At 30.9% G+C, this 13,275-nt stretch overlaps 1 protein-coding gene across 1 annotated transcript in view; it reads right to left on the bottom strand.

Moving 5' to 3' along the window:
- PCDH15 (protocadherin related 15) overlaps nucleotides 1-13,275 on the bottom strand; it is a 2,067,151-nt gene that overhangs the window by 1,469,557 nt on the left and 584,319 nt on the right. The window lies entirely within an intron of this gene.

Below are 13,275 nucleotides of genomic sequence, written 5' to 3'. Positions count from 1 at the left end.
TGTGTGTGTGTGAGACAATTTGGGACAATAAAGCACTAAATCATTTTTGATTAGAGGAATGTAAATTAAAACAACTGAGTTATCACCTCACTCCTGCCAGAAAAAAACAGTGCTAAAGGTAATAAGGGTTGTGAATTGTTTCAAATATTCTGGAAAACAATTTGGAAATGTATCCAAATGGTGATAAATATGTGCATACTCTTTAACCATCAATACCATTACTAATTAGGTATGTACTCCAGAAATATTAAAGAAAAAGTCTATATTAAATATTTAATAGCAGTTCTTTTGTGATGGCAAAGAACTAGAAATTGAGGGAATACACATCAATAGAAGAACAGCTGTTGCTGTGGAATATGATTGTGATAGAATACTATTATTCTATAAAATATGATGAGTGAGTCTCATAAAAATGACAAGACCTATATGAATTGATGTAAATGAGAAATGAGATGAAGTGAAAAGAATGAAGATAACATTTTCCATAGAAATAGCAATGTTATAATGATGATCAACTAAAAAACCTTGACTACTCTTATCAATACAATGATTCAAGACAATTCCACAGGAATCATGATGGAAAAAAAGGCTATGCTTTTTCCTATTGAAAACTGATGAATTTTGGATGAATATTGAAGCATCATTTTATCACTTTATATTTTGGGGGATATGACAGATATGGAAATATGTTTTGCGTCATTTCACATGTATAATTAATATCATTTTTCTTGCCTTCATTTCTGAGGAGGGAGAAAGAAATATGTAAGCACAGTATCTACTTCAGAAGAAAATACACATGAAATATTTCTTAAAAGTACAAAATTGAAATTAATACATATTCTTGACAAAGAAAATGAAATAGACGAGAGATTAATGCTTTCAGATGATTGTTTTCTACTTTTTATATGGAAATATTCATGTCTTGGGTTGATATTTCTTAGGGCAATTTTATTTGGTTCTTCTTAAGATCATAATAAAATTAAATTTAAAGGAAAAAAAGAAAAAGTTTTCACTTTTGAGAGCGGAATAATCAACTATTAAGCCAAATGAAACACATGGTTTTGAATCTGAACAATACAAATTATTTTCTTCACTACTCTTGTTATGATTCATGATATATACTTTGTCTTTTATTTTTCCCTGTTAGAAAGGTTAGTGAAAAGTTACACTTTTTAAAAGAGTTGAACCTAAAATAGACAAGAAAACAAAGATTCAGGAACATGAGTGAATGAGAAAATTCCCAGTTGAAGATGCCAGAAGCTTTTTCATTTCTAGATAACTGCCTTTTCCTAATGGTCATCAAGCATCAACATTCTATTCTTGTCAGTAAGTTTATACCAAATTTAACAATATTACTGATAATAGGAAGTACTGTGCTTCCAATTTCTTACCTAGGCATAAGGACTGCATCAGCTTGGTCTGTAGCAGTCATTAATATATATTGACAGACTACAATGTCTACATCTACATCAACCAATCAACCAAACCATGTTTAGGGAAGTAATGAAAGTTACATATAAATAAATTAAAACTAAGTAACAAACTTAAATTGTGAAGCTGCTGTGATTTTTAAAGAGAATCAGACTTTTTTTTTTTTCTGTAGTTTGTCTCAAATCTGTATATAGAGGGAATCACAAGGGAAAAGAGATTACCCAGAAAAATATTCACAAACATATTTGCATTTGTCTAAATTGTAAGAGATATGCATGTTCTCTAAATATACCATCTATGACATGACCAAATAAAAATATCTGAATTAGATGAAAGATTATGAGTCACCTATTCAAATCCTTATTAGAAGCATGGATTTCCTCTTCTGCATCCCTAACAAATTATCATGGAAAATGTTAGCTCACTCTAGATACCCAATGATAAGTAAATTCAGATTAATGTTAGCCTAAAATCAGATTATCCATGTTTAATGAATACAGTGATGGTAAGAGACTTGATGACAAGAAATCATTTGAAATGGTTTTAATGAGCAGTTCCTTAAAATGGATTTATTCAAGTCTCTTCCAAAAATTAAAATGGAAAGTAATTTTTCCCTGTTCAACTTGTTGGCCTATATTTTCCTTTAAGATTATCACTGAATATCCAATTGGAGAATGGCTGAATAAATTGTGGTATATGAATGTTATGGAATATTATTGTTTGGTAAGAAATGACCAGCAGGATGATTTCTGAAAGGCCTGGAGAGACATACATGAACTGATGCTGAGTGAAATGAATGAACTAGGAGATCATTATATTCTTCAAATACAATATTATATGATGATCAATTCTGATGGATGCAGCTCTCTTCAACATAGTTCCATTTGTACAATAATGAAGAGAACCAGCTACACCCAGCAAAAGAACTCTGGAAAATGATTGTGAACCACAACATAGCATTTCCACTCCCTATGTTTTTGTCCACTTGCATTTTTCATTTCCTTCTCAGGTTAATTTTACCTTATTTCTAAGTCCGATTTTTCTTGTGCAGCAAAAAAACTGTATGGATATGTATACATATATTATTTATAACATATACTTTAACATATTTAACATGTATTGGTCTACCTGCCATGTAGGGGAGAGGGTGAGGGGAAGAAAGGGAAAAGTTGAAATAGAAGGTTTTGCAAGGATCAATGCTGAAAAATTACCAATGCATATATTTTATAAATCAAAAGCTATAACAAAATAACAACCAAAATAAATAAATTATTTTTTTTAACAAAAAGAAAAATTCATTGTTCCTCCTAGTTGTCCAAAGAGTGAAAGCACAAAATTATTTGAGGGAGTCACTGTGACTCTGATTCAACCTGACAATTGAATAATGAAAGAAATCTATAGATCAGAGTTCCTGTATACAGGAATTGTCTTGAGGAACACACTTCAAAGTTCAAAGATAAATCAATCAAAACTCATTCTGAACCAATTGTGTCCAACATTGGTTTGGGTATGGACCTTTACTTTACAAAGAGCTTTTAGATTTCCATACATTTCAGGTTGGTCACCATTCTCTGGAGATACAGGCCAAACATAAAATATGTGTGACATCCTGCAGAATTCTAAACTCAAAGCAAGACTTTTGACCATGTGGCATGAACATCTTTGCAAGTTTAGTTAAACCTGTAGATCCTTTCCCAGAATGTTTTTAAATGTATGAAATAAAATATATAAATTTTAATGGAAACAAAAAAAAAATATTATCATTGAAGTTGTACCCAATATGGTGAAATATTCCGTCATTTCTACTGACATCATGAGGTTATTCATGGAACTCTCTTTTCACCTATTTTCATTAATGGCTAGATTTAACCACATTTCCAAATCCATCTTCTATTCCTGGCTTATGCTGTCTTAATACAGATTTTTTATGCATATTTTTCTTCCTTATTCCATTATAGTTACATGCTGCAACCAGCTAACATCTACTCATGGACATTTTTTATTTGCATTATCCAAAATTATTATATTTTTATTTTCTTAGAGTTGGATTTTACATGTCATTGCTCTACAAAAACACTAGTATAATTTTGTATTTAAAGATAACTTTTTTATTTTCTGGAAACTTTTGGGTCAATAAATGAGTTTGGAAATTTCTTTTCAACATCAATTTTTTTCCCAAAACATCATCAATCTGTATTGTCAGTTGAAAATAGTCATTACTGAGGTAGAAACCTTATAGACTTTATGTTTAAAATGTATTTTATGACATTGGCAAAACGGTATTTTTCCATCCTTATTACATTTTATTTACTTTACTAAATATTTCCCAATTATTTTTTTAGCATTCTTTTTATTTTTATTTTTTTATTTTAGGGTTTCAAATTCTATCTTTCCCTTCTGTCCCTTTTCTATACTTTCAGAAAGCAATTTAACATTAATTATGCACATGAAAGACACGCAAAATATATTTTTATATTGGCCATGTTGCAACATGGCCAAAAACAAAACAAAACAAAAATAATGTGAAAATGTACACTTCAATTTTTAATCAGAGGTCATTAGTTGCCTTTCTGGAAACTGATATCTTTTTTTTTTTTTAAATGGTATGTGTTTTGGAATGATGTCAATTTTTTGTCTTGATAAAGTAGCTAAATCTTTCGCAATCATTATATTTATTTTTTGCTGAAGGAATTGGGATTAAGTGAATTGTCCATGATCACACAGCTATGGAGTCTTAAGTGTCTGAGGCCACATTTGAACTCAGGTTCTCCTGACTTCAGGGCTGGTGCTCTATGCCACTGAGGCTGCCACCAATCATTATAAAATTACAATTGCTGTATATTCTGGTTCTGCTCAATTCTCTTTACATTAGTTCAGATAAAACTTCTTAGATTTTTCTGAAACTTTTCTACTTATCATTTCTAATTCATGATAATTTTGCATCACAATTGATGAAACAATTTAAAGTGTTTAGCCATTTCACAACTGAGAGGGCACCCCCTTAACTTCCAAAGATTACTACAACAAAAAGAACTGATATGAATATTTATTTACAAACAGATCTTGTTCCATTGTAATGTCTTCCCATGAGTAATTAATGTTTCTCCAAGTGTTTAGATCTAGCCTTGTTTGTAAAAATAAGCATTTTTAATTATATTTATTTACTTTCTTAATTTGTCTTGGCTGATAGATTCTCAAGTATATTATATTGTTAACAGTCATTTAAAATGTATTTTTTAATATCTCTACTGAGCTTTGGGTAATATGTGAAAATTATTTATGTGGATTTATTTGATATTCTGCAGTTTTACTAAAGTTATTATTTCAACTATTTTAGTTGATTCTCTAGAATTCTATAAGTATATTGCTATCACTTACTTTTATTCTTTCATATTCTTCTAATTATCATAGCTAGCATTTCTAAATATATAATTTAAGTGTGAATTCAGAAGAATGTAGAAGTTTATTTCATGTTGCTTATAAAAGTGTTTGATTTATTCCCTAACAACACCTCTGTGAGAATGAGCTAGTTCACATGGATAGGATTTTCAAGAAAATAATATTTAAAAAGGAATAATAGAAGAGAAAACAGGAGTAGTAGGGGAAAGATAAAAGAAACTGGGATGGACAGTGAAGGGTGAGGGCTGTTTGAGGAAGATGATGGTCAGAAGCAAAATACTGGGAAGGAGGTAAAGAGGGAAAGGAAGGGAAGAAATGGAAAGAAAAAAAACATTGGGAAAAATAAGATGGCAGGAAATATAGAATTAGTCATTTTAACTGTGAATGTAAATGGGATGAGCTCTCCCATAAAATGGAAGAAGGTAGCAGACTGGAGTAAAATCTAGAATCCTTCAATATGCTGCTTACAAGAAAAAAAAAATTAAAGTAGAGTGCATGCAGAGTAAAGGTAAAAGGCTGGAACAGAATCTATTTATTATGCTTCAGGCGAAAAAAAAAAGCAATGGTGGCAATCATGATCTCACATCAAACAAAAGCAAAAAAAAAAAAATCTAATAAAAAGAGTTAAAAAAGGAAACTATATCTTGCTAAAGGGTACCTTAAATAATGATGAAATAATATCAGTACTAAACTTATATGCACCAAGTGATAGAGCATCCAAATTCCCAAAGAACTTAAAAAGAACTGCAAAAAAAAAAAAAATAGATAACAAAACTATACTCCTGAGGGACTCAACCTTGATCTCCCAGAACTATATAAATCAAACCACAGAGTAAATAAGATAGAAGCTAAGGAGATAAATAGAATTTTAGAAAATTTAGGTATGATAGATTTTTGGAGAAAATTTAAGGGAGACAGAAGGGAGGATACTTTTTTCTCAGCAATACATGGTACCTACATAAAAACTGACCATATATTAGCTCATAAATACCTCAAAATCAAATGCAGAAATGCGTCTTTTACTGATCATGATATAAGAAAAATCACATGTAATAAAGAACTAAAGAAAAATAGACCAAAATTAATTGGAAATTAAATAATCTGATCCTAAAGAATGAGTGGATGAAACAACAAATCAAAGGCACAATCTATAATTCCATGCAAGAGAGTGACAATAATGAAAAAACATATCAAAATTTAGGAGATGCAATCAAAGCAGTTCTTAGTGGAAGGTTTATATCACTAGATGATTATTTGCATAAAATAGAGAAAGAGAAGATCAATAAATTTGACATGTAATTAAAAAAAACTAGAAAAGAACAAATTAAAAAAAAAACTAAACAAATACCAAATTTGAAATTCTGAAACCAAAAGGGGAGATTAATAAAGTTGAACATAAAAAAATGAATTAATAAATAAAACTAAGAGCTGATTTTTATGAAAAAAATCAGCAAAATACATAAACCTTTAGTTAATTTGATTAGAAAAAGGAAAGACAAAAATCAAATTGTTAGTATCAAAAATGTAAAGGATGAACTTTCCATCAAGAAAGAGGAAATTGGAGCAATAATTAGGAACTACTGTGCCCAACTGTATGCCAATAAATGTGATGATTTCTGAGAAATGGAAGAATATTTACAAAAATATAAACTGCCTGGATTAGCAGAAAAGGAAACAAGTTACTTAAATAATCTCATTTCAGAAAAAGAGAAACTGAACAAGCTATTAATTAACTTATTAAGAAAAATCTCCCTGGTCAGATAGATTTACATGTGAATTCTACCAAACTTTTAAGAACAATTAATTCTAATATTATGAAAAATCTTTTGAAAAATAGGGAAAGAAGGAATTCTAATAAAATTATTTTTTTTATAAAACACACATGGTGCTAATAACTAAACTAGATAAGACCAAAACAGAAAGAAAAATATAGAAAGAAAATGAATACCCATGCAAAATTCTTAAATAAAATATTAGCAAAGAGATAATAGTAAGTCATCCCTAGGATAATATACCATGACCATGAAATATTTATACCAAGAAGGTAGGACTGGTTCAATATTAGGAAAGCCAATGACAGAATTGACAATATCATTAACCAAACTAACAAAAACCATATGATTATCTCAACAGATGGGGAAAAAAAAACATTTGACAAAATAAACACCCATTCCTATTAAAAACACTAGAGAGTATAGAAATAGACTTTTACTTAAAATTTTCAATAGCTTGTATTTCAAGCCATCAGTAAGCATCAAATATAATGGGGATAAATTAGAAACATTCCCCATAAAATCAGGAGTAAAACAAGGCTGCCCACTATCATCTTTACTATTCACTATTATATTAGGAATGACAGCTTTGGCAATATGAGAAGAAAAAGAAATGAAAAGAATTCAAGTAGGTCATGAAGAAACCAAATTATCACTCTTTGCAGATGATATGATAGTATAATTAGAGAACCCTAAAAAATCAACTAAAAAAACTACTAGAAATAATCACAACTTTAGCAAGTTGCAGGATACAAAATAAATCCACATCAATCATCAGCATTTTTATATATTACCAATAAAGTTGAACAGCTAGATATACAAAGAAAAAATCCATTTAAAATAACTATCAAGAGAAGAAAATATTGGGAGTCTATCTGCCAAGGCAAAGTCAAGAAGTATGTGACCACAACTCCAAAATATATGCCACACAAATAAATTCAGATTTAATCTCCTGGAAAAAACATCAAGTGCTCATGGATAGGCTGAGGTAACATAATAAAATGATAAGAAATTAATCTAAATTAATCTACTTATTCAGTGCCATACCAATCAAAATTCCAAGAAATCACTTGTGTGCCAGAAAAAAAAAATAACAAAAAGTATCTCAAAGAAAAAAAAAAAAGGTCAAGAATCTCAAGGGAATTGAAGGGAAAAAAATACAAATGAAGGTGGCCTATCTGTACCAAACCTAAAACTATATTATAAAGCCTTGGTCATCAAAACCACTTGGTACTGGCTAAGAAATGGACTAGTTGATCAGTGGAATAGGTTAGGTTCATAGGACAAAATAATCAGTAACTATAGTAATCTAATGTTTGAAAAACCCAAATACCCCAGTTTGGGGGATAATAACTCACTATTTGACAAAAACTGCTGGGAAAATTGGAAATTAGTATGGCAGAAAGTAGACACCTAACACCATATACCAAATTGAGATTGAAGTAGGTTCATGATTTAGACATAAAGAGTAATATTATTAGCAAATTAGGACAACAAAGCATAGTCTATTTATTAGATCTGTGTAGGAAGGAATTTGTGACCAAAAAAAACCCCCCAAAAAACAAAACAAAAAACAAAAACATATGTACATTATTAAATGTAAAATGGATATTTTTAATTATATTAATTTATAAAAGTTTATGTGCAAACAAAACCAATGCAGACAAATGTAGAAGGGAAGCAATAAACTAGGAAAAATTTTATATTCAAGGGTTCTGATAAAATATATAGAGTATTGACTTAAATTTATAAGAATTCAAGCCATTATCCAATTAATAAATGGTGAAAGGATATGAATAGAAAATTTTCAAATGAAGAAATTAAAACTATTTCTAATAATATAAAAAGGTGCTCTAAATTATTATTGTTCAGAGAAATGCAAATTAAGACAACTCTAAGGTACTACTACATACCTCTCAGGTTAACTAAAATGATAGGAAAAGATAATGACAAATGTTGAAGGGGATGTGAGAAAACTGGGACACTAATACATTGTTGGTGGAGTTGTGACCTAATTTAACTGTTCTGGATAGCATTTGGGACTATGTCCAAAGAGCTATCAAATTGTGCATACCCTTTGATCTAGCAGTTTTTCTATTGGGCTTAAATCCCAAAGAAATCATAAAGGAAAGAAGGGGATCCACACATGTAAAAAGTTTGTGGCAGCCCTTTTTGTAGTGGCAAGAAACTGGAAATTGAGGGAATGCCCATCAATTGGAGAATGGCTTAACAAGTTATGGTATATGAATGTTATGGAATATTATTTTTGTGTAAAAAATTATTAGCAGCATGATTTCAGAGAAGCTTGGAGAGACTCACATGAACTAATGCTAAGTGAAAAGAGCAGAACCAGGAGATCATTATATTTGGCAACAGGAAGATTATATCATGATCCATTTCTGATGGTCATGGCTCTTGTCAACAATCAGGTGATTCAGATTAGTTCTTCTTTAAAATTATGCAATGGTTCTCTAGAAGCAGGTTTCTTGGGGAGGTTCTCTGAAGGCAGCCTTAGTTTAAGTTCAGAGTAATAATCACCTCAAATGCAGCCAGGGGTTAAAATCCAGTCCTTTATTGTGTCTTTCAAAGTCTTGAGCATCAGCCCCTAGCTCCCTCCAAATGTCACCAGCCAGCACAAAGGTGGAATATGGAATGAATCTGTTTTCACCTCTGAGAGTGGGCTTCTGTCTTTCTGTCTGGGCTTCTATGTCTAGTTCTGAGAGCTTCTTGCTTATATGCTGTACACTGAGTACACACCAATCATTATATCACCATGAAACCATTATTTGTTGTAGGATTAAATTAGTTCTAAATTAGATTTAACTATCGTCTCCTCAATTACACTTAGTGCCTTGTTTCAAGTTTTGGCCCATAACATCTCCTTGTAGGATCAAATCAATCATACTGATCCATGCTAAATTAGATAATTATTGTCCCTATAAATTCTAATGACTTAACACTATGTAAGGATTCCAACAAGTTCCAATGGTTTTGTGATGAAGAAAGTTATCTTCACCCACAGAGAGGACAGTAGGAATTGAACGTGGATCACAACATAGTATTTTCACTCTCTTTGTTGTTGTTTGCTTACAGTTTTTTTCCTTACTCATTTTTTTCCCTTTTTGATCTGATTTTTCCTATGCAGAATGATATTCATAGAAATATATGTAGAGGAATTGCTTATGTTTAACATATATTGTATTATCTGCCATCTAGGGGAAGAGGTGGAAGGAAGGAAGGGAAAATTAGAACACAGAGTTTTGTAGGGGTGAAAGTCAAAAATTATCCACATATCTATTTTGAAAATAAAAAGCTAAAAATTAAAAGAAAAAGTTTAGAACACCAATAACATTCTGGTGACATAATAACTCTGGGAAAGGGAGAATACTTGTCTCTTTGAATTTGGTTGAGATAAATGACTATAATTCTTTATGAATGGAGATTTGCACTCAAGAAATGTTAAAAAATAATGTTAAAAATTAAATACAACTTCGTTTAGGTTCAGCTAACTAAATATTGAAAGTGATGGCTAACTATTGGCTCAAATGCTCCACTCATTCATTTGATATACAGAGATATAAGGGAAACCTCCATGGTTTCTGAGAGATTTGGGGGTTAAATCTTCCACCTACAATAAAAGAGATTTAACAGAGCTGTGAGCCTATGACACTTTATTAAGATCTAGACTTAATCTAGACTTAAGATTGTCTATTGTCTAGACAATGAAGATCAACTATACCAAATATAGAATAGTTCCATTAGTTGACATATGATGCCTAAACTAAAATAAGCAAAATAATATGTCAGCAGAGTCACAAGTTGGATGAAGCAAAGGAGATCTCCTCACAAAAGAGGCAGGCTTCTTCTTAGGTTGGAGAGGAAGAAATACTTATAAGATGGTTATCTGTTCCTCCTGGAAAAGAGCTTGATTCAGAGCTACAAAAATATTTTGGGGAACTTATGATGTAGTTTTCACATCAACCACCATGAAATGGAAAAACAAAGGTGGAGGGCATTAACTTCCTATAGTTAAGCAAGTAAACTTAGAATCTGCAGCTCAGAACTCTTGGGCCTTATATATAGAACTTTGATAGGACTATAGCAAATAAATTAATACTGATTGGAATAGTTTAAGAGTTCAAATTAATTATTTCTTGCATTAAGCTGCTCTGGCATATTTATGGTCTACTTTGGACAAAATGTCAGAGCTTGAGTAGGAATAGAAAAGTCTCAAAATGCATAACTAGAGGGAAACACTCATACACACTATCTAAAGTGGTGAAATATATAAATATCACTGGAACATGGTGTATTAATGTGTTCAATTTACTTCATTTTTTTCTTCTAAAAATATTTTCATATACATATATATAAACTTAGATAATCCATTTTATATCATTTCATATGCCTTTGTGGAGTTGCAGTTATCTGAGCTCAGTTAACCTGTTCCTTTCAGCAATTGATGCCTCATTCTGCCACTTTTTAGCATTGTTTCCCCCAAAAAAACTCACAATAATGTATTTATAATTCCACAAAGGGAGAAAATGACTAAATCCTTTTTTTTACTGACATTCTCTCAATAACTGATTTTATTGAAACTTTTCAGAGGAATTTCAAAAGTATTTTAACAACTTTATTTCTAAGATATTCTTCATAATGATAATGATGGTGACAATAAGAACAAGAAATTCTTTGAGATTTGTAAAGCACGTTACTGATAGTATCTCATTTAAAAAAATCAACAATCACAATACCATTAAAAAGAATAGAGATATGTATGGTTAAAAATTTAAAAATTATGGGACTAAGGATTGACTACTTAATTCAGTGTTCTGCTTTTTCATAGAATGGTAATCCTGTTTTCCTTTGTTGCTTTTCTTTTTAAAACAGCCAAATATCCATAGGTTTTTAAAAATAATAACAACTTTTTATTTTTCAAAATACATGCAGTTAATTTTCAACTTTGTTTTCCAAAATTTCCATCCCTCCCCTCTCCTAGACAGCAAATAATCCAATATAGGTTAAACATAAACAATTACTTTATACATATTTCCATATTTATCATGCTGCATAAGAAAAAATTAAACCAAAAAGGAAAAATGAGAAAGGAAAAAAAAAAACACAACCAAGCAAACAATAACATCAATGAAAAGTGAAAATACTATGTTGTGATCCACATTCAGTCCCCATAGTTTTCTCTCTGGGTGCAGATGGCTCTCTTCTTCAAAAGTCTATTGGAACTGGCCTGAATCACCTCAATGTTGGAAAGAGCCATGTCCATCAGAACTGATCATCACATAATCTTATAGTTGCTGTGTACATTGTTCTTTTCATTCTAATCACTTTGCTTAGCTTCAGTTCACAGTATCATAAGTCTCTCCGGGCCTTTCTGAAATCAATCTGCAGATGGTTTCTCATAGAACAATAATATTCTACAACATTCATATGTCAGAACTTACTCAGCTGTTCTCCTATTAATAGGCATCCATTCAGTTTCCAATTCTTTGCCACTACAAAAAATAAAAGGTGCTTTAAACATTTTTGCACATCTGCATCCTTTTCCCTTTTTTTATTTCTTTGGGATATACACCCAGTAGAATATTGCTGGATCAAAAGGTATGCACAGTTTGATTGTCCTTGAGATGTATTTCCAAATGTATAAGTTTTTTTTTTTTAATGAGATCAGCAATGTTTTATTTTGAACAGAGTTGTTGGAAAATTAATTCTTAAATATTTAAGAATATGTTACTAGTAATTTTTTTATGGCCAACCTTCTTTTTGTTGAATCTGAGAAATACAAAAAAAAAAAAAAACTTTAATCAATGATATGTTGATTACCCTCCCCAAAAAACCCAATCTAATCATGAAAATGGGTTTCATCGGCAAAAACAAGATGGAAAAAACCCAATGAAAAATCTAGGTTTCAATCTTTACCCGTTAAAGTCAGTTACATGAGTTAAAATCTCAATGAGTAGCTGGGAAGTTGTGAAAAGAGGTGTTTATGACACTGGGCATTAATGTATGACTTTGGAGAAAACCTGGTTCTCTTTTGCATAATGAGTTGTACTCTGAATGGCTACTTCAGAGACCTGAATATTATAAATCGTTAGAATATCAGTTTGAAGTCTGAGAGGCCTTCAAAGACTCAGCATGCTACAATAACTCCCTAAAATTATTTTCTGCATATTTCAAGCATGAGTATCTCTTCATTACTTTTTCCTGCTGAGTGAACACACATTGAAAACTCCATTCTTTAAATTATGTTTTATAGACTATTTATTTTATCATTAGAATGCAAGAAACAATGAAGTATATAGAATTGGGTGCCCATATAATCTCAAACAGGAATGTCTTTTTTTTTTTTTTTGACAGATACAGACACACACAGAGACAGAGATATAGAGAGACACAGAGAGAAGACAGATGAGATACAGAGACAGACAGACAGAAAGGGAGAAAGAAACAGAGACAGACAGACACAGAAAGTGAATACGTATCTGTTAGGTTAATACTGTTTGACAAATCAGTCATCAGGAAAAGGAATTTCTGCCAGTTGGAAATGTCTTTTCAAGTTGTAAAAGTATTTTATATTAGAAAAATCTGCAAAAAGAGCTTTGGCTTATGCAAATATAAGCAAAAGTGAACTGTCACATTGCTCAGAGGAATGTTTGCC

This window comes from Sarcophilus harrisii, chromosome 2 (genome assembly GCF_902635505.1).
Source record: "Sarcophilus harrisii chromosome 2, mSarHar1.11, whole genome shotgun sequence".
Classification (NCBI taxonomy): Eukaryota; Metazoa; Chordata; class Mammalia; order Dasyuromorphia; family Dasyuridae; genus Sarcophilus; species Sarcophilus harrisii.
Note: the sequence above shows the minus strand (reverse complement) of the source record. Positions and strands in the feature narration are given on the sequence as shown.